Below are 22,486 nucleotides of genomic sequence, written 5' to 3'. Positions count from 1 at the left end.
GGTGCAGGGCCCAAGCACTTGGGCCATCCTCCACTGCACTCCCGGGCCACAGCAGAGAGCTGGCCTGGAAGAGGGGCAACCGGGACAGAATCTGGTGCCCCGACCGGGACTAGAACCCGGTGTGCCGGCGCCGCAAGGCGGAGGATAAGCCTAGTGAGCTGCGGCGCCAGCCCCAACAGATCATTCTTAAGAATAACCTGCATTGCGTAAACTCCAGGTTTACAAATTTTCTGAATTCTTCCCATGAAACACCAAAAGTATTAGGACCAGGCTGCTGGGTGTGGGCTGAAAAGTGGTAACTGATCCTGTTGTTGGTAAGTTTGAAATATTTAGAGAAAATACCAAACTTACATTTGAAAGGTGATGATCTCAGCATGACTGGTTAGGTATAAGGTAACGAATCTGAATGCCTTCTGGAGTTAGGAGCCCAACGTGCTAGTATAACAAAACAGGGCAAGCTGTTATAAAGCAGGTGTTTTAGTAAGAATTTGAAAATATCACCTATACCTTAAACCAAAGCTGCAGGTGTGTACACACCTGAAATTCTGGGTGAATTCATCTCCAGAAAGTCATATAGATGATATTCTTATGCTTACTGCATTTTAAAGTAGAATACTAGATTCCAGAAGCAGTCTTCAAAGATGGAGAGGAGAAAAACCCTAAGACTAGCTTTGCTGCAGTTTTAAGTACACAGGTGTTACAGTCTGCCCATATATTGGAAGGTTCCATATCTGCAGATTCGGGGGATAGTTACATTGTTGCTGATGGGTACCCCAGGACGGAAGTATCTGTACTTTCCTTCTCATTATTCCCTAAACAATACAGTGTAACAAAGTAGCTGATTTCAAGCCTAAGGAAGGATGTTTGTAGGTTACAAGCAATTACTAGGCCATTTTAGGGTCTTGAGCATCCTTGGACTTGTCCTTTAACCAGTCCCCCAGAGATACCCAGGAATGCCTGCGTACCTAAGCCAAAGCTGCTGAAAATAGGGTTTTAGTTATAGCTGCTCAATAGGGCTTTTATCTATCTGGGCCAGCCATATAGATGTAAATACAGCCAGTTTCTTTTCTCTTGCCCTTACTAACTAGAAATACTGTGACATTCTCTTCAACAATCTTTGGTATCCCCACAAAGATTTTCAGGGAAAACAAAAACCTCTCGACCACTTGGTGTTTCTCTCCCCTGGCTTGCTGCTAGGGTACCGGCCGGCGCTGCCACTTTCTGGCTACAGCTGGGATCTCCGTGCAAACGGACCTAAGTCCCTGAGGTCCAAAGCCTCTCAAAGTTCCTTTGCAAAGAGGCAGAGAACATGTAGTCGTTTCCTCCTAACGTTTCAAGATGGGCACCAGAAAAGCAAGTGCGTTTAGTTTCGGTGGAAATAACCCTTGGTTCTCATTCACAGCCCGGTGGGCCCTGAGGAAATCCTCACAGCAGACCCCACTAAGGCTGCGGCTCCCTAGAGGCGCTCAGCGCAGCCGTCGGGTGCCCGCCTGGGGACCCGCTGCGTGTCCCCAGCCAGAGGGGCCCAAGTCCCACACACTTGGAAGTGGACGCCAGGGACACCCCCGGTTGCATCTTCTAGAAAAGTCACTTCGCTCTCGTGCAAACGCCACAACGACACCAAGGACGGCACGGGACCGCAACTTCTGGTGAAAAGGATGGAGGCAAAACAAGGAGACTCGAGCTGTGCACACGCCTTTGTTCAAGCTCTTCCGGGTGGCAGACGCCACGGGAGCCGGCGGCGGGAGCAGAGCGCACCGGGCGAAGACTTGTTGAGCAGCTCCCGGCAGTCTGCGCTAGGATTTCAGGTGTTCTGGCTCCGGCTCGGCGCTCCATTCCGCGGACCGCCAGACCCCAGGCCGAACTCTGGACGCCACGCTCAGCCTCGAGAGGGTTTTGAATCGCTCTCTTCTCCCTTTCCCGCTTCCTTCAACACAGGCCTGGGAGTTTTTTCTTGACCCCTACCAACATTTAAAGGGAAAGGCGCTTACAAGACGGCAAAGTAGGGAAGACTTGGCGGCTGTATTTCTCAAACCCATAAAGGGAGAGCGATAATGGGTAAGGGGCGTGCGGACCACCTCTGTCCTTGCCCAATCAGGTGCACAGGAAGATGTCCCTTCACCAATAAAAATAAAGTTCGCTTTCCGGAGGCGGGAGGATGAGCCTTGACTGCCAGTTCTCCAGAGCAACGTTAGGGGAGAGGACAGAGAGTGATTAGAAGCAGAGCCAACCCGAGACAGGGGGCGGGCTGGGGGTGGGCGTAACCCTGAGCGGCGGCTAGGCTAACCAGTGGAGCCCGAGGACTGCTGTTCCTGTTGTAGGTCGCTCGCCAATCAGGAAGGCGAGGAGGTGGGCGGGGCAGGGAGAGGGTGGGAAAAGCTCACAGCACCGCCGGGCGCCCGTCGGGCTCTGGGAGAGCGAGCGAGCGAGCGAGCGAACGAACGAGCGAGAGAGAAATCCGGTTAAAATCAGAGTCGGAGGGAGGTTTAACCACGGATCCGTTCCGATCGGATTATTCCTTAAAGGGGACGCGCCATTGTCAAGAGAACGGAGCCTGGCGCCCGAGGGCGGGGACCGGCAGCGCCTGAGGAGCGAGGCAGCTGCACTCGAACTGGGGACGGGTAGGTGTTGCCCGGGTCCGGCGCTTCATTTCACTTTCTCTTCCAGCCTGCGGCGGGCGCCGGGATGCCACAGCCCCGGCGGGCGCCGAGGTCGCTGGCCCTCGCCCGGCTGCCCTTCCTGGAGGGAGCCGAGAGGGGAGGCGGGCCGGGATGGCTGGCAAGCTGCGCCGCCCGGGCGGGGACTCCTAACGGACACCCAGCCGCGGGCAGCGCCGGGATCAACCGAAGAGCCGGCCGAGCGACGGCGGGTCCTCGGGGAGCGCCGCGCGCCCCCTGCTCCTCGGGCGCCCGGCGCTGCCCGCGCGGCCGGCTCCACTGGCGCGCGCCCGGCGCCCCTCCGCGCGCCGCCTGCATGCGCGCCCCGCTGCCCCTCGCGCGCTCGGCGCCCCTTCGCGCGCCGCCTGTCTGCGCGCCCCGCTCCGCTCGCGCGCCGCCTTCTGCTCGCGGACTCGCGGGAGCCACCCCGCCGGGCGGCCGGCGGCGGCGGCGGCGGCCGCGGGGTGGAGGGAGGTCGCCGGCCTGCGCATCGCTGCCCGGGCAGTGCAGGACGGACTGAGAAGCAAACTTGGCGCGGCCGCGGGCGGCGAGGGGCAGCGGGTACCCGCGGAGGGCGCCAGCCCAGCCCGGCATTGTCCGCCTCTCCCTTCGCTCTTGTCTCTCCGCCCACTGCTCGCGGCGGCGGGGAGGGGTGCGGACGCGGGCGCTGTGCCCGCGCAGCCCGGGGCCGGCCGCGCACCCCGGACCTGGAGCCTTCCGGAGCCGGGGTGGGCCCCGCCACCGCCCCCGGCCAGGCCTGCCTTGGGTCTCTGCAGCTCTCGGTCTCGGCTTAGCACGGGCGCCGAGCTCTTCCTTGCAACTTTTCTCTGCCGTTTGATGGAAGTTGTGGCTTGCAGGGCGGCAGGTTCATTGGGCAAAGGCTCGTTTCCTCCATTCCGGAGCGGCTGGTTTTAGGGCGGAATGGGTCTTGATCGCTGTCGGTTTTCCCTACCATCTCAGTTTTCGTTGCTGGCCCCCTAAAATCTCCTTTCTTGTGAATTTGCAATTATATGGGAGCATTGCCTTCTCTCAGACTAAGATTTGAAACGAGAAAGGAAAATGGGTTGGGGTGTGAGTTGGTGAGGGGCAAGATAGAGGTCGAGGTAGAGCTGCATTTGCCTTATTCTTTGAACTGCTGTCCCGGCCCCCTGCGCTTTGGCACTTCTGGACAGGTGGAAAGGAAAAAGACAAAAACAAAAAACCGCGCAACAAAGTGGGTTGTCAGGGTCTGTCTATAGGACCAGGAAAACATAGACTTTTTATGGACATAAAGTTTGTTTTGAAATGCTGTTCTGCCTAGCAGGTATCTTCGGTAAAGTCGGTTTCTGCTACTACACTTACATCACTTACATGCATTATAATTAGTAACAGCAACTTTTACTGTTGATAAAGCAAGCGTAAGAGGTCTTTTAATTTTGAGCAGTATCACTGTGCCGTACCTGTCAATACTTGCTAAAGAAACCATTGAAACAACACGTCCCTTGTTTGAGGCCTTATATAGAAAAGGATGTTTTCATAAGCCGTCATTTTTGACAGTTTCTTCTTGTGCAATACTTTGTAGAGTACTTGCATGTGCAAGTTATAACCGTATAAACAAAGTAGCAGTGGGTGTGTTATTCTGTAGTCTTTTTTCCCCTGCTACTCATTATCAAAATTAACATTCCATCTTGTCTTCTCTTCCACTCTTAAGTTATTTTGTAAAATTACTTCTCTAGAAGAGAGATTTATGTTGAAACACCTGGCCGGGTTTTTCTTTTTTAAAGCAATACTAACAACTTTGTAAAATGTTCATTGATTTGCTCACTGTGTAGTAACTGAGTGGCATGGAGCATTGTTCACAGGCTCAGCAGTTAACAACACAGAAACTATACTTGGGAAACTGAAAGCCAATTTCAGAGAGAATGTGTGAAAGATAATTCTGCCCACAGAATGTAGGAAATAAAGACATCACAAAAACATGGTGGTGTGTAATAATCTTTTAAGAAAGTTTTTTTTTTTTTTTGTATTTGGAAGGCAGATGGATGGAGGCAGAATAATAGAGAGCAAGAGAAATAGATCTCTCTTTCATCCAAGGTTGACTCCCCAAGTGCAGACAATAGCTGGGGCTGGACAGACCCAAGCCAGGAGCTGGGAATTCCATCCAGGTCTCCCTTGTAGATGGCAAGAACCTAAGCACTTGGGCCATCTTCCACTGCTTCCTGGGTGCATTAGCGGGAAGCTGTATTGGAAACAGAGAAGCCAAGACATGAGTTGGGCCTCCCATATGGGATGCCAGCACTGCGAGCCATGGCTTCTCTCCTTCACCCCTCCCCACCATAGTAGGTTTGATGGTGTCTGGCACTGTAACACCATACGTTCCTTTTTTTTTTTAAAAATCCTCTTTTGAGATACGGATGTCAGGGAAACGTCTAGGCATAATCTTCCTTTCCCTCTCAATATAGAAAAATGGAAAGTTAAAACAAGTCTCCAGGTTTCTGTGTTGTTTACTTAGCAGCTTACTTAAACAATAGAAAAGCACATTCCTGAACTTGTAAAGGAGCCCATATAAAGAAAACCTTCAGAAAGAATTATCTTTGAAATCTCAAGGCTGTATTTCCTGGAAAACACATTTTTCTCCTGTGTGCTTTCCACATTGTGTTGAACACATTGTTTTGGATTTGCACATCGCCAAGATGTTTCTTGAGTTGGGAACCCTCCCTTGAGATACTTGAGCTAGGAGTGGTCCCCATTTCTGTGCAGAATCACTGTGTCACCTGGTGCCTTTCTAGTACCCAGTAAATATGTTACCTTAGGCCCTTGTGATAGGAAAAGATAGTCATCTCTAAAAAGTACTTGAGTACTTAATTTTTTTTAAATGAACACCCTTCTGAACAAATTACATCAAAGAATAGCAGTTGGATAATGGTTGAAGGATGGCATAATCTATATCTCTTTGTTCAGAATTGTGGTTTAATTTATATTTGTTTCACAAACATTTTTTTGTGGTAGTGATTACTTCTTGTTACAAGTGCTAGGGCTAGGTTTAATTTGTCCCAGCATCTGTTGAGTACCCATTTGTTTAAGGGGTTTGTTGGGAAGATAAGGAAAAATGGATGGGATTTGCTCTCATATGTTGTACAGTTTAATGGGAAGAATTCAAATGACCATCCTTAGGAAAAAGACAGTGGATGTCAGTGCAGTAACAAGTTCAAAATGACAGTGGCACAGGATTCATGCCAAAATGGTAAAGGAACATTGGAGTGATAGAAGCAGTCCAAGGGAGGTGGGAAAGTTTTCATGGTTTTAGTAGATATTATATGTTTTAATAGAAATTTTTTTTTTGTAAAATATTTTTGGGGTTAGACTGGGTACACTTATCCGTTCTCTACTTGAGCTAATTTTTTATCTATAAAATATTTTGGGAAGATGGAACCTGTGCCCTGAATTTCATCAGTTGTACCTAGCGAAGAGGGATCAAGCCTGTGGCCCAGTTCAAATGTCACCTTGTCTGCAAGCTCTTCCTCCATCCCCTAATCAGAAGTGATTGCTCTTTCCTTTTGATCCTGTAAAATCCTCTTACAGTGCAAGCCGTGGTCCAGTTGTTGCTTATAGTGAGGTTATGTGTATATTTCCTTTGTTAGATTATGGAGTTTGGTAAAATCCATGAACAAAAATTGGAGCCCTGTCATTTAAAGAATTATTTATTTGTTTATTTAAAAGGCAGATGTGTGTGTGTGTGTGTGTGTGTGTGTGTAGAGAGAGAGAGAGAGAGAGAGGGAAGGAGAGGGGGAGGGAGGGAGGTACTAATCTTTCATTTCCTGGTCTGCTCTCTGAATGCTTGAAATGGTTGGGGCTGGGTCAGGCTGAAGATAGGTGCCCAGAATTCACTCAGTGTGCCCCGTGTGGGCAGCAGGGAGCCAAGTACTTGAGCTATCACTTGCTGCCTCCCAAGGTGCACATTAGCCAAGACTAGCTCAGAAGTGGAGCCTACATTTTTTTTTAAGATTTATTTATTTATTTAAGAGGCAGAATTATAGAGTGAGGGAGAGACAGAGAGGTCTTCCATCTGCAGGTTCACTCCCCAAATGGCTGCAGCGCTGGAGATGGGCTGATTCAAAGCCAGGAGCCAGGAGCCAGAAGCTTCTTCCAGGTCTCCCGTGTCTCTGCAGGGGCCCAAGCACTTGGTCCATCTTCCACTGCTTTCCCAGGCCTTCAGCAGAGAGCTGGATTGGAGGTGGAGCAGCCCATATGGGATGCTGGCTCTGCAGGCAGAGACTCAACCTGCTATGCCAAAGCACTGGTCTCAGTTTATCATTTTTACTGTTACCTGAAGTACTCAAGCAGTTCCATTTGTTCACCTTTATTCTGTAAAATTAGAACTATAGAAGCTCAAATTTAGTCTCTTTGGGAAACATATATGTGTGTTTAAAGAAAAACAATTTTCCTTTATCACCAGAGTTTCACATGCTCATTGTAAAATATTGATTTGAAGGAAAATTATAACTTAGAAATTAAGAGTGTCTCACAGTACCACACTTAACACATTGTAACTATTGTTAATGGTTTGATTTTTTTAAGTAAAGTCTTTTTTTTTCTTTTTTAAAGATTTATTTATTACTTGAGAGGCAGAGTTACATACAGAGAGAGAGAGAGAGAGAGGTCTGCCATCCGTTGGTTCACTCCCCAGGAAATGGAGCAGCTGGCACTTGAAACGGAGCCCATATGGGATGCCGGTGCCGCAAGCAGATGCTTAACCTACTATGCCACAGCGCTGGACCCTTTATATTTATTTATTCTTATAATTTTGTTCCCTTCTTTTACCTTCAGATAGGGCTGCCTAAACTATCTCATATCTGAAAAAATGTAAAAAAATATTTATTCATTTGAGAGAGAGAAAGAAAGCAAAAGCAATCTCACCTACTGGTTCATTCCCTACAGTAGCCAGCTTCAGCTTGGAACCTGAAATTCCCAGGGTTTGCCTTAGCAGGAAGCTGGTTAGGAGCTGCAGGTGGATGTTGAGCCCAGCACTCTGTTTTGGGATGCTAGCATCCTGATAGGCCAAATGCCCACCTTTGTACTTGAAAATTTCAATTAGTTGGGTCGGCGCCATGGCTCACTTGGTTAATCATCTGCCTGCAGCGCCAGCATCCCATATAGGCACTGGGTTCTAGTCCCGGTTGCTCCTCTTTCAGTCCAGCTCTCCTGTGGCCTGGGAGGGCAGTGGAGGATGGCCCAGGTGCTTGGGTGCTTGCACCCGTGTAGGAGACCAGGAAGAAGCACCTGGCTCCTGGCTTCAGATCGGTGCAGCACCAGCCGTGGTGGCCATTTGGGGAGTGAACCAATGGAAGGAAGACCTTTCTCTCTGTTTCTCTCTCACTGTGTATAACTCTACCTGTCAAAAAAAAAATTAAAAAAAAATTCAGTTACTAAGTTGTGTTCATTGAGAATGGAGAAAAGTAATCTTTTTTTATATACTTGCTTATTATTAATTTCTCCAGGCTCAGTAATCCAGTTCCTTTGACTTTAGGACAAATATACTGCTGCCAGTATATTTATGTTCAAACTATAGACTCACAATCTTTTCAAGAATTTATCAAAACCTATCTACTGGAGCAGTATACCTGCCTTTCCCCTAAAATATTTTTGGAGAGTACATTTTACGTATAGAGTCTTCATTCTCTATAGAGAGCATTAAAATTGCTTTGAGCCTGCCAGCAGGCACTCCTCAGAGTAGCCCAAGGGGAAATGTAGACTAGTTTATGATCAAATCACAGAAGGAGATTGTACTCTCACTTGAGGTTGCTCATTATGAAGAGGAGGAGCTACAATTTGGGTTGATGAAGTAGGTGTGAAGAAGAGGCTCTTATTCTAGGTGGCTCCTTAAGGAAAATATTTCCAAAGGTTCCTAAATAGAAAGTCCAGCTGCAGACAGCCAGGTGGCCTAACATCTCCATTCATTAGCAAGTTTTTCAGAACTGCACATACTACTGTGTGAACTATGCTAGTTTGTGAGGATAAGATTAAGTCTATTATTCATTTGTTTGCTTATTGTTCTGCATAGCTTCTTCCAAAGTATCATAGCAAAGAAACCTGGTTTTCTACAGGAGATGGTGAAGATCAAGTGGAGCCTGGTTAATTAAACCTGTGAGCCCTAGAATTGTCTTCTGGGATTACAAACATTGCTGTTCAAGTGGAGCAGAATATTTCCCCAATTCTACAAAGATATATCTTTCCTTATGTTACCATTTCAAAGAACACCAGTTTGAGACTACATCTGTAGCCTAGCAGTAATTCATATTGTACTGACAGAGGAGTAACACATTCTTCTAAGCTCAAAGTACTATAAAAATAGATGACTTTGACCAGATTTGTGGTTTTCCAATAAAAATAATTAGGTTGAGAAACCATATTAAAATTCAGTGTGAAATAGTTCTATTTTTTACAACATGGACCTCCTCACCTCCCCTTATCCCACTTCATCTTTGCGTTTGTGGGGTAAGAATTAGATTGTGAAGAAATGCACTACATGGAACTTTTGGTGATGAGGTCAACCAGCCAGAGAAAATATCTGACAGAGGAGTAGGTAGATCCTTTGGAGCTTGACCATAATGTAGCAATTCTGATTTCTCAAGTTTCTGAAGGCTTAAATTTTTAACATAACAGCTCTCCTGGAATTCATGCACCACATGTTTCACCTATGAAATGATAACAATCCAATGGTTTTTATATGTTAGTACATAATGAGCTTCAAAATGCTCATGGAAAATGGAATTAAAGATTATTTTGGTGCAAAAATCTTGAAATCAATTCATATTTTCTTCAAAATATTTATTTTCTGATCCATAGTCAGATGCATTATCCATTGCGCTACTGGCCCCGTGCTCAAAATATTTCTTTTCATAAATTTTAAAAAACTCTTTGCAGGTATGGATTGTCAAAATTGAAAATAAGCATGTCTTTTAATTCTTTTTCTTTTTTTTTTTTAAAGATTTATTTATTTATTTGAAAGGCAGAGTTACAGAGAGGCAGAGGCAGAGAGAGAAAGAGAGCGATCTTCCATCCACTGGTTCATTCCCCAAATGGCCAATCCGAAGCTGGGAGCCTGGAACTTCTTCCGGGTTTCCGCGAATTGAGCCATCTTCCATTACTTTCCCAGGCCATAGGAGACAGCTGGATCAGAAGTGGAGCAGCTGGGACTCCAACCAACACCCATATGGGATGCCAGCACTGTAGGCGGTGGCTTTACCCACTATGCCACAGTGCAGGCCCAGTTCTATTTTCTAGAAACTCTTTGAAGTACCATCGTATTCTAGGCTTGGGTGCTATTTCCATAACCAGTTTTAGAGTTTTGCCATCCCCCACTCCCATCACCGCCCTTTCCCCAGGCCTAAGCAACCACTGATCTACATGCTGCTTTTCCACATTTGGCTCTCCTGGATATTTCATATAAATGAAAATATTATTTTAATAAATGTACATTCCAGTGTAACTTGCTCCCTCTCCTTGTTTACAAATCCTAGGAGCAGATCCAAGGGGGTCTTTTCATGATGTGTACAATTCCTAGTTTAGAAAGATTTTCTTTAACAGAAAAATTATTTCTATCCTCACTGTGTCTAAACCTGGAAATTAATGGGGAGAAAATTTTCCCTCCTTTGTGAAAATAATTAGACTCATTTTGGAGAAGCTTCTTTATGCTCTTTTAATCATTTGGTGACTTTTCAAGTAAATAGTTTATGTCTCAAGTTCTACAGATTTTCAGGACAGCAATTTAAAAGAAGTTAAAGATACTTAATAAGTTCTAATCATTGTGACCTTTACCCCTTATTGGTTCAAAATGTTTTATTTATTTGATAGCTAATGTTTCAGAAGGTTCATATTGAACTCACAATGTCTGTGCTCATTGCTGGTAGCCTGGTAGGCCTGTAGTAAGCATTGGTTGATTGCTTGTTTACTACTTTTGTGAGTGTTTTCATTAGCTCTCCTGGTCCCTTTTCCCATCTAATAATAATAATAGCTCAATGTGTTGATTGCTTATTAAGTAATGTGATAAGTGCTTTGTGTGTACTTGTGTTTTCCAATAGAAGGATGCAATTTATATTTTTGAGAATTTTCTGTAATTATCCCCATTGATTATAGTTTCTAGGCTTCTGATCATTTGTTTTGTTAAAGATTATTTCGAGTGATCCTTTTTTATAAATGTAAGGTTCTTTGATGGTGCTGCTTTCTTGATCTTTGCAGGAGGTATCAACATTAAGTTTTCACCAACTACATCCTGCTGACAGACACCAGCGATTCTAGGATACATCTCTGTTTTAGAGCATTTGTACTTCAGGGATGTTAAAGTTGTTTTTTTTTTTTTTTTAAGTGTGGCTGAAAAGTTGATGAAAATCGAACATTAATTTGTTCACTTACTGCAATGCAGTCTCATTTTTTAGGTTTTAAAACATTCACATGTATTTTTGGTTGCTTGAATGGATTTCATTGTAATATATCAACTTCTCAGAATTTTTTTTTGGGTATGTCTCTTTGTTTCATGTTAATCTTTAGATGCAGTTTAATTTAGTTCAATACTAAAGAATTCTGGAAAGTAATTTAAGTGCAGTTTGTAGTTTTGTTCCCATTTTTTTTTCCTTTAAAGATTTATTCATTTATTTGAAAGTCAGAGTTACACACAAAGAAGGAAGGAAGGAAGGAAGGAAGGAAGGAAGGAAGGAAGGAAGGGAGATCTTCCATCTGCTGGTTCACTCCCCAAATGGCCACAATGTGCCAAGGCTGGGTCAGGCCAAAGCTAGAAGCCAGGAGCTTTATACAAATCTCCTACATGGTTACTGGGGCCCAAACACTTGGGCCATCATCCGCTGTCTTCCCAGGCACATTAGCAGGAAACTGGATAGGAAGTGAGCAGTTGGGACACAAACTTGTGTTCCTGTGGGATACTGGAGTCACAGGCAGCATATTTACCTGCTGTGCCACAATGCCTGCCCCTGTTCCCTATTTTAAAACTTAAGATGGATTATGTTGTCCATAATACTGGTTTAAAAATATATATACTAGTTTTGTGGTTCCATTTGTGTTTCTAGGTTGTCAGTGACCTCAGAACAATTCATTTACAGAAGCAGCTTAGGCTATTAATGTTAAGTGAGCAATATACAGATAACCATAGTTTTCAGTTAATAGAACATTCCTTTATAAATCATGTCTAGTTTTAGGGTTGATTTACGTAGTGTTTTACTATGTGCTGTTATCTCTTTGTTTGCTCTCATTATGCTTGCCTGTTATAGTTTCCTTTCCTTTCTAATTTGATGTTTTCAGTGTGCTATGAGAACAGAACACAGGCTTGCTGAATGGTGGATAAAATTGACAGACTGTTCTGGGTGAGGAACCTTCAGATTTGCTGTGCAAAGGGATTTAGAGCTAGGGCCATATAAGTTGATCTTTCTCTCTCTCTTTCTCTCTCTCTTTCCTTCTTTCTTTCTCTCTCTCTCTTTCTTTCTCTCTATCTCCTTCCTTCCTTCCTTCCTTCCTTCCTTCCTTCCTTCCTTCCTTCCTTCCTTCCTTCCTATCTCTTTCTTTCTTTCTTTCTTTCTTTCTTTCTTTCTTTCTTTCTTTCTTTCTTTCTTTCTTTCTTTCTTTCTTTCTTTCTTTCTTTCTTTCTTTCTTTCTTTCTTTCTTTCTTTCTTTCTTTCTTTCTTTCTTTCTTTCTTTCTTTCTTTCTTTCTTTCTTTCTTTCTTTCTTTCTTTCTTTCTTTCTTTCTTTCTTTCTTTCTTTCTTTCTTTCTTTCTTTCTTTCTTTCTTTCTTTCTTTCTTTCTTTCTTTCTTTCTTTCTTTCTTTCTTTCTTTCTTTCTTTCTTTCTTTCTTTCTTTCTTTCTTTCTTTCTTTCTTTCTTTCTTTCTTTCTTTCTTTCTTTCTTTCTTTCTTTCTTTCTTTCTTTCTTTCTTTCTTTCTTTCTTTCTTTCTTTCTTTCTTTCTTTCTTTCTTTCTTTCTTTCTTTCTTTCTTTCTTTCTTTCTTTCTTTCTTTCTTTCTTTCTTTCTTTCTTTCTTTCTTTCTTTCTTTCTTTCTTTTATTCGATTTATTTGAAAGGCAGAGTTAGAGACAGAGAGAGAGAGAGAGAGATCTACCTTCCCCTGGTTCACTCCCCAAAATGGCCACAATGGCTGGAGCTGGGCCACACCTAAGCCAAGAGCCAGGAGCTTCTTCCAGTTCTCCCATGTGGGTGCAGGGTCCCAAGCACTTGGGCCATCTTCTGCTGCCTTCCCAGGTGCATAAACAGAGAGCTGGATCAGAAGTGGAACAGCTGAGACTTGAATAGGCATCATATGGGATGCTGGCATCACAGGCAACAGCTTTACCCACTGTGCCACAGCACTGGCCCTTTGTAAGTTGGTTTCTAAAATTGTTTCCAGGACACTTGCTTCTTTCCTTGTTTTGATTCTGTTTCAGGTGGGCGATGCTTCTAGGTAGCAGCAGAATGATGTAATAGCATGTCCCTTGTGGATGTTTCACTTTCCTGAATAATCCCTTAAAACTGGCTTATTTTTTTTTAAAGATTTATTTATTTATTTGAGAGGCAGAGTTATAGAGAGAGGGAGAGAAAGAGGTCTTCCATCTGCTGGTTTACTCCCCAGTGGCCACAATGGCTAGAGCTGGGCTGATCTGAAGCCAGGACCAGGAGCTTCATCCAGGTCTCTCCTGTGGGTGCAGGGGCCCAAGCACTTGGGCCATCTTCCACTGCCTTCCCAGGCCATTAGCAGAGAGCTGGATTGGAAGAGGAGCAGCTGGGACATAAACCGGCACCCATATGGGATGCCGGCGCTGCAGGCGGAGGCTTAGTCTACTCTGTTACAGTGCCAGCCAAAACTCTGTCTTATTAAAGTCTAACATAAGTGGCTAGGGAATAGCTATTCTTCCTTTTTAAATGACTTGATATTCCATTTTTTTCAAAAACCATCACAAACCCTGAGCATGTACCCCAGGTACTTGTATGCATTGGTATGTTGGGCTCTATACTAATTTTAGGATTGCTTTTTCTCTTTCAGTGAAGAATGCCATTAGGATTTCAGTAAGAATTGTGTTGACTCCATACATTGCTTTAGGTAGTACGGACATTTTAACATTACAGGGATACTTTAAAAAGTTTGTGGAAAATAGGGGTGGACATTTGGCTTAGTGGTTAAAACAGAGGATTGAGAAGCTTGCATCCTCTGAGTGCCTGAGTTTGAATCCTGGCTCTGCTTCTGATTTCAGCTTCTTACTGATGTTCATCTTGAGAGACAGTGGGTGATGTCTCAAGTGGTTGAGTTTCTGTCTTCTATTTAGGAGACCTGGGTTGAGTTTCTTGCTCCTGGTTTTGGCTTGGTCCAGCCCTAGCCGTTAGGGCATATGGGGAATGAACCAGCAGATGGGGCGTGCTCTCTCTCTTGCTATCTCTCTCTCTCTCTCCCTCTCCCCCTCTTTCTACCTTAGTCTTGCTGCCTCTAAAATAGACAAACAAATACATAGAAATGTAATTAAAAGGTAATTTTTTTGGTGCAAACATTTTGAAATCTTTGCATAACATTTTTATGATTCACATTATCAGTGAACTTTCTGAAATAACTTTGTATTTGTTCTTCCAATCCATGAGCATATAAAAAGCCATGGAATATTCTTCTAATCTGTGAGCATATAATAGACATGGAATATCTTTCCATGGATTGGTGTCCTCATTGGTATTTCATAGTTTTCAATCTGCAACTTTTTCTACTTCCTTGGATAAATTGATTCCTAAGTATTTTTTTTGTTCTATCATAAATGGGATTATTTTCTTGATTTCTTTCTTTTTTGATAGGCAGAGTGGACAGTGAGAGAGAGAGACAGAGAGAAAGGTCTTCCTTTGCCGTTGGTTCACCCTCCAATGGCCGCCGTCGCTGGCGCGCTGCGACCGGTGCACCGTGCTGATCCGATGGCAGGAGCCAGGTACTTATCCTGGTCTCCCGTGGGGTGCAGAGCCCAAGGACTTGGGCCATCCTCCACTGCACTCCCTGGCCACAGCAGAGAGCTGGCCTGGAAGAGGGGCAACCGGGACAGAATCCGGCGCCCCGACCGGGATTAGAACCCGGTGTGCTGGTGCCGCAAGGCAGAGGATTAGCCTAGTGAGCAGCCGCGCCGGCCTTGATTTCTTTTTTTTAATCATGTAAATTTTATCACAAATTGGTAGGTTTAAAAATTTTTTTAAGATTTTATTTATATTTATTTATTTGAGAGGTAGAGTTAGAGAGAGAGAGAGGGAGAGACAGAGAGAAAGGTCTTCCATCCTCTAGTTCACTCCCCAAATGGCCAAAATGGCCAGAGCTGAGCTGACTTGAATCCAGGAGCCAGGAGCCTCCTCCAGGTCCCCAACGCGGGTGCAGGGGACCAAGCACTTGGGCCATCTTCCATTGCTTTCCCAGGCCATAGCAGAGAGCTGGATCAGAAGAAGGGCAGCCGGGACTAGAACCGGCACCCATATGGGATGCAGGTGCCGAAGGTAGAGGCTTAGCCTACTAAGCCACAGTGCCGACACCCCTTGATTTCTTTTTTTAAGTTGTTATTTGTGTATAGAAATATTATAACTTGCAATTTTATTAGATCTAACAGCTTTTTAAGAAATTATTTATTTTTTGAAAGTGAGAGACTGACAGATATCTTCCTTCTGCTACTTCATTCATCAGATGCCCACAGGAGCTGAGGATGGGCCAGGTCAAAGTCAGGAGCCAGGAGCACCATCTGGGCCTCCCATGTGGGTGGCAAGAACCTAAGGTACTTAGGCTATCATTTGCTGCCTCCCAGGTACCTTAGCAGGAAGGTTGATTGGAAATGTGGAGTTGCCAGGAGTCAAACCAGGCACACTAGGGTGGACATCCTTGCCTCATACCAGATCTTAGAGGAAACCTTTTAGTTGATTAAGGTGTTAGCTCTGCATTTTTCAGAAATGATTTATATTATGTTGAGGAACTTCCTTCTATATTTAAACTATTAAGAGTTTTTAATCAAGAAAATATATTGAACTATGTCAAGTACTTTTCCTGCATAATTGATAAGCTCTTGTGGTTTTTGTCTTTCAGTCTGTTAATGTGAAGTGTGCATGTGTAAAACCAGCTTTGCATGCCAGGGATAACTCTCATTTGGTCATGATGTATATGCTTTGATATTGCTGAATCTGATTTGTTAATATTTTAGTGAGGGTTTTTCTGTCAAGTTTATCAGAGATATTGCCATGTGGTTTCCTTTTCTTGTGGTGTTTTTGGCTGGTATCAGGGTGATGGCCTCCTAAAATGTGTTAGAAAAAATTCCCTCTAGCTCTATTTTTTCAAAGAGTTAAAGAGTATTGGTATTAATTCTTTAAAAGCTTGGTAAAATTCAGTTTATTTTATCTGTTATAAGTTTAGCTGCCCTTGCTGTCTTTTGGTTACCATTTGCATGGCGCTATTTTCTTCTGTCTGTTCACTTTCAGTCTTTTAGTGTCTTTAATGCTAATGCTAAAGTAGATCTCTTAAAGGCAGCATAATGTATTCAGCCAGTCTTTTTTTTTTAATTTAAAAATATGTATTTATTTATTGAATGGTAGAGTTGCAGAAACAGAGGGAGGAGAGGGAGGGAGGGAGGAAGGAAGGGAGAGAGAGAGAGAGACAAAGAGAGAGAGAGGTATCTTCCATCTGCTGGTTCATGCCCCCAAAGCCTGAAGTAGCTGGAGCTGGGCCAGGCTGAAGCCAGGAGCTAGGGACTCCATCCCCATCTCCCATGTGGGTGACAGGGCCCTAAGTACTTGGGTTATCATCAGGTGCTTTGTCAGGTGCATTAGTAGGAAGTTGGATTGGAGATGGAGGAGCTGTGATCAGGCACTCTGAAATGGTATGCAGGGGTCCCTAGTGGTGACTTAGCCTACTGTGCCACAACACACCCACCCCTTTGTCTTTTTTTTTTTTTTTTCAATGATTATTTTTATTTATTTGAGGGGCAGAGAGAGAGTAAGCTGGTTCCCTTCCCAATTGCCTGCAATGGTTAGGCCTGTTCTGGGGCTGGAGCATGCAATTTAGGTCTCTTCTGTGAGTAACAGGAACCCAGTTACTTAGTCATTACCACTGCCTTTCAGAGCCATCTACCTTCACTGTGTCTTTTTTTTTTTTCTCTTAAGATTCATATTATTTATTTTAAAGGTTACAGACAGAGAGAGGGTGAGAGATCTTCTGTCCACTGGTTTACTCTCCAAATGACTGCAATGGCCAGGGTTGGACCAGACTGAAGCCAGGAGCTTTTTCTGGGTCTCCCACATGGGTGCAGGGGCTCAAGCACTTGGGCCATCCTCTGCTGCCCTCCTAGACACATCAGCATCAGCAGGGAGGTGAATCAGAGTAGAACAGCCAGCACTCGAATCATTGCCCACATAGGATGTTGGTGTCACAGGCAGTGGCTTTACCCGCTAAGCCATGAGGGCCCCTCACTGTGTCTTTTGATTGGAGCATTTGATACATTTACATTCAAAGTAATTATTGATTACTAACTTAATTGTTTTCTTATTTTTTGTAGATCCTTTGTTTTCTTATTGTTTTGATTTGGTGATCTTCTGTAGTGCTGATTTAAAAAACATTTAAATTGGGGCTGGTGCTGTGGCTCATTTGGTTAATCCTCCGCCTGCAGCACCGGCATCCCATATGGGCACTGGGTTCTAGTCCCGGTTGCTCCTCTTTCAGTCCAGCTCTCTGCTGTGGCCCGGGAAGCCAGTGAACGATGGCCCAAGTGCTTGGGCTCCTGCACCCGCATGGGAGATGAGGAAGAAGCACCTGGCTCCTGGCTTCGGATCAGCGCAGTGCTGGCCGTAGCGGCCATTTGGGGAGTGAACCAATGGAAGGAAGACCTTTCTCTCTGTCTCTCTTTCTCACTGTCTATAATTCTACCTGTCAAATAAAAAAATAAAAAGAAAAATTATAAAAAAACATTTAAATTTATTTGAGAAAGAAGGATGAGAGAGAGAGAGAGAAATAGGCACCTTCCTGTCTGCTGATCCCTAATGCCTGCAACTTCTAGGGCTGAGCCAAGGAACTCAATCTAGGTTTCCCTTGTGGATAGCAGGACCTGAGTACTTGAGCCACCACCTGCTACCTCCAGGTTAACTGAAAATGGGAGTAGGGCCAGGACTCCAGCTCAGTCATTCCCTCTGTTATGGCATGTGGGTATCCCAACCGACATCTAAACCATTAGGCCAAACATCCATCCCTAGTGCCAAGTTTTGATTCTTTTCTCTTTATTATTTAAAATTCTTACAGTTTTTTTTTTTGCTTTGTGACTGCTGTGAGAATTACATAAACCATCTTAACATTTACTGATTAATTTAACTGGTAACAACTTCCATCCCATACAAACTCTAGACTTTTTTATAGTGTCATAATTTATACCTTTTTATGTTAGATATTTTAGAAGATTTATTTATTGGGGCCAGCGCCCTGGTGCAGTAGGTTAATCCTCTGCCTGTGGCGCCAGCATCCCATATGGGTGCCGGTTCTAGTCCTGGCTGCTCCTCTTCCAATATAGCTCTCTGCTATTGCCAGGGAAAGCAGTAGAAGATGGCCCAAGTCCTTGGGCCCCTGCACCCGCATGGGAGACTTAAGGGAAGCTGAGACTGAGTCTTCTTTACTTTGTACCTGATTTCTTAGCACTTCGTAGGGAAGAGGCAGGTAGCATGTGGCTCACTGGCAGGTGGCAGCCTCGACACCTATGTATCCCTTCCTTCAATCCTCCTGAAGGTATCTGAGAGCAGGGAGAGGACTGATTTTAACAAGGTCAATGCAGTCCTCACAGCCTGGATTAAAGCTTTCTGAGCCTTTCTACAGATTATTCCATTTAGCCATCAAGAATACATTCTGGGGGCTGGCGCCATGGTGCAGCAGGTTAACCCTCCACCTGCAGCACTGACATCTCTTATGGTGCTGGTTCTAGTCCTGGCTGCTCCTTTTCCAATCCAGCTCTCTGCTATGGCCTGGGAAAGCAGTAGAAGATGGCCCAAGTCCTCTGGCCCCTGTACCCTCATGGGAGACCTGGAAGAAGCTCCTGGCTCCTGGCTTTGGATCGGCGCAGCTCCGGCTGTTGCAGCAATTTGGGGAGTGAACCAATGGAAGGAAGACTTTTCTCTCTGTCTCTCTCTCTCTGTCTCTCTCTCACGGTCTATAACTCTACCTCTCAAATAAATAAATAAAATCTTAAAAAATTAAGAAAAAAAGATTTATTTGAAAGGTATAATGACAGAGGGAGGGAGAGAGAGAGAGGGAGAGAGAGATAGGGAGGAGGAGAGATCTTCTATTTGCTAGTTCACTCCCCAAATGGCTGCCATAAATGGGGCTGCATCAGATCAAAAGCAGGAGTCAGGAATTCCACAGGACTCCTATGTGGATGGCAGGGTCCCAAATATTTGGCACATAATCCACTGCTTTCCTAAGTGCATTAGCAGGGAGCTGGATTGTAAGGGAAGCATCAGGACCCCAAGCCAGTGATCTGGTTTGGGTTGCCAGCATCACAAATGGAGGCATAACCTGCTGTACAACAATGCTGGCCTCTGTATTGTGTGTATATATATATATATATTGACAGGCAGAGTTAGACAGTGAGAGAGACAGAGTGAAAGGTCTTCCTTCCATTGGTTCACCCCCAAATGGCTGCTACGGGCAGCGCGCTGCGCTGATCCGAAGCCAGGAGCCAGGTGCTTCCTCCTGGTCTCTCATAGAGTGCAGGGCCCAAGCACTTGGGCCATCCTCCACTGGCTTCCCAGGCTACAGCAGAGAGCTGGACTGGAAGAGGAGCAACCGGGACAGAATCTGGTTCCCCGACCGGGACTAGAACCCAGAGTGCCGGTGGCACAGGTGGAGGATTAGCCTAGTGAGCTGCGGCACCGGCCTGTATATATATTTTTAACAACTTAATTTAGCTATCACTGTTTTTGGCTGTTTTGACTGTTAGCTCCTATACTAGAGATGCATATGATTTACAGAACACTGTAATATTGGAATATTGTGGATTTGTGTTTATAATTGCCTTTACTGATGAATCATACTTACATAGGTTTTTATATTAACCATTAGTGTCATTTTGTTTCTCTTGTTTCTAATGCAGGTCTAGTGGTGATGTATTTGCTCAGCTTCTGCTTATCTGAGAAAGATTAAAGAATTCTCTTTCACTTCTTTTCCTTTTTTTCAAGATTTACTTGTTTATTTGAAAGTCAGAGTTACACAGAGAGAAGAGTCTTCCATCTGCTGGTTCACTCCCCAATCGGCCACAACGGGCAGAGCTGCGCCAATCCGAAGCCAGGAGCCATGACCTTCTTCTGGGTGTTCCCATCTAGGTGCAGGGGCCCAAGGACTCAGGCCATCCTCCACTGCTTTCCCAGGCCATACTAGAGAGCTGGATCAGAAGTGGAGCGACCAGGACTCGAATTGGGCACTGCAGGCGGCGGCTTTACCCGCTGTGCCAGAGCGTGGGCCCCACTCCTTCATTTCTGAAGGACAGCTTTCCTGGACATAGTATTTTTAGCTAGTCATTTTTTCTTTCTGTATTTTGAATGTATCATGCCATTCTCTCAAGCTTAGCCTGCAGAGTTTCTGCTGAAAAAATCTGCTTGATAGTCTAATAGAGATTTCTTTGTGACTTGATGCTTTTCTCTTGCTACTTTTAAAATTCATGATTTGTATTTTTTAAAAATATATTTATTTATATGAAAGTCAGAGTTAACACAGAGAGAGAAGGAGAGGCAGAGAGAGAGAGAGAGGTCTTCCATCTGCTGGTTTACTCCCCATTTGGCCGCAGCAGCCGGAGCTGTGCCAATCTGAAGCCAGGAGCCAGGAGCTTTTTCTGGGTCTCTCACGTGGGTGCAGGGACCCAAGAACTTGGGCCATCCCCTGCCTTTGTAACCATTCGGGGAGTGAAACCAGCAGATGGGAGATCTCTCTCTGTCTCTCTCTCTTTCTCTCTCTGTAGTGCCAACTTTCAAAATAAATACATCTTTAAGAAATTATTTTCCTTCTGTAACTGGGTAATGAATTTAATTCATACCTTCAAGTTAAGAGAATCTTCTATTTGATCTAGCCTACTGTTGGAATACTCTCTATTGTGTTTCTTTTTTCATTGAATTCTTCAACTCCAAGATTTCTATTTGTTTCTTTTTAAAGATACCTCATCTCTGTTAAGTTTATCATTCAGAGCATGAACTGTCTTTTTGATTTAATTGAATTAACTTTGTTCTTGTGTCTACTGAATTTCCTGAAGCTCATTATTTTGAATTCCTTTTCAGACAATTCATAAATTTCCTTGTCGCTGGGTTGCAGAAGTGTTGTCTTCCTTTCATGGTGTATTGTTTCTTGTGTCCTTGCATTGAGGTCTGTGCATGTGGTGAAACAATTAGCTCTTGCAGACTTCACAGATCGGCTTTGAGGGGAAATTGCGTCCACTTTGCAGTTGGTCTGAGTCTGCTGGTTGAGAAGGGTGTGGTTCTGAGTAGAGGCAGTGATAGAACTTCCATGCTGTTTCTTCAGCTGTGATTAACATCAGGGGCATTACATTCTCATGTAATCTGCTTAACTTTTTTATGGAATTAAAAACTATCCACTGTATACCTCAGTGGCCTAGGGTGTCGAAGTTCATGGCAAGCAATGACAGTGGCAGTGTAGGTTGATAGGGTACTTGATGATAAGTGCTTTTGGGGTTTTCCTGTTCTCATTTTCTCTGTAGTGTGAGTCTTAGCTGAGGTAATCTCTCTGGGAGTTGAGTCTGACATGGCCCACAAGTAGTTGCAGCAACATTAGATTCCAACGTGCAGATACTCAGAGTAGCTGTGTAGTTGGGTTCCTGGGCCCAGAGTCTTGTGAACCTATTGGGGTACCTGGGCTTTGGGGAGCAGGTTGACTCTGAGGTAGGGTTGGGTACATGTTGCCCACAAAACTGGATGTGTGATCCTGAGCAGTTTGGGCCAGAGGACCAGTTGTAGTTAACTCTGACCCTGGGGCTCAGGGCACAGCATCAGCCAAGCCCTGGGGAAGGAAGTGTGATCTGGAGATTTGGGTACCAAGAGCAGGGTGCAGTTGCAATTTGGAACCAATGCCAATGAGAATATTCTTAGGAATAACGTAATGCAATTCTATATTTTATAGATAAGAATGAGATTGTAATTTGTCTAAATTGTGGATAGAATTGAGTTCCTTTGATTTTTTTTCATCCAGTATTTTTCCTGTTCTGACGTGTATTGTTTCTTATTGTTTTTGATGACTTGTTTTGGATTAGTGTCTTGGACTTCATAGCCTTTTTTCTCTCTCTCTCTCTTTTTTTTTTTTTTTTTTTTTTTTTTTTGGACAGGCAGAGTTAGACAGTGAGAGCGAGAGACAGAGAGAAAGGTCTTCCTTCTGTTGGTTCACCCCACCAAGTGGCCGCTATGGCCGGTGCGCTGCACTGATCCGATGGCAGGAGCCAGGTGCTTCCTCCTGGTCTCTCATGCGGGTGCAGGGCCCAACCACTTGGGCCATCCTCCACTGCACTCCCGGGCCACAGCAGAGAGCTGGACTGGAAGAGGAACAACCAGGACAGGTTCCGGCGCCCCAACCAGGACTAGAACCCGGGGTGCCGGTGCTGGAGGTGGATGATTAGCCTAGTGAGCCACGGCACTGGCCCTTCATAGCCTTTATAACAGAGGTCTGCCCGAATTTCATATCACATTCCAGCAATGTAAAAAACTGCATCTGCATTCCCAAAATGTGTATGTTTATTATAAGCTACATATTCTATATTATTCAATAAAAAGTAATGTGATGAAGAGAAAAATATTTTTAGACTATTTATTTTTTAAAGATTTATT

At 44.4% G+C, this 22,486-nt stretch overlaps 1 protein-coding gene across 10 annotated transcripts in view; it reads left to right on the top strand.

Annotated features, from left to right (window-relative positions):
* The first annotated feature begins 2,360 nt into the window (after nucleotides 1-2,360).
* FRYL (FRY like transcription coactivator) overlaps nucleotides 2,361-22,486 on the top strand; it is a 298,493-nt gene continuing 278,367 nt past the window's right edge. For 8 of the 10 annotated variants that reach the window (XM_051831505.2, XM_070068188.1, XM_070068186.1 and 5 more), the window contains exon 1: nucleotides 2,361-2,621. The gene's annotated coding sequence lies outside the window, so the exon portion shown is untranslated. The remainder of the gene's footprint in view (nucleotides 2,622-22,486) is intronic. The other 2 variants (XM_070068190.1, XM_070068183.1) reach the window with 2 other exon arrangements.

The sequence above is a fragment of the Oryctolagus cuniculus genome, chromosome 2, assembly GCF_964237555.1.
Source record: "Oryctolagus cuniculus chromosome 2, mOryCun1.1, whole genome shotgun sequence".
In the NCBI taxonomy this organism is placed as follows: Eukaryota; Metazoa; Chordata; class Mammalia; order Lagomorpha; family Leporidae; genus Oryctolagus; species Oryctolagus cuniculus.
The sequence above is the reverse complement of the archived record's forward strand: the minus strand, read 5'-3'. Positions and strand labels throughout refer to the sequence as shown.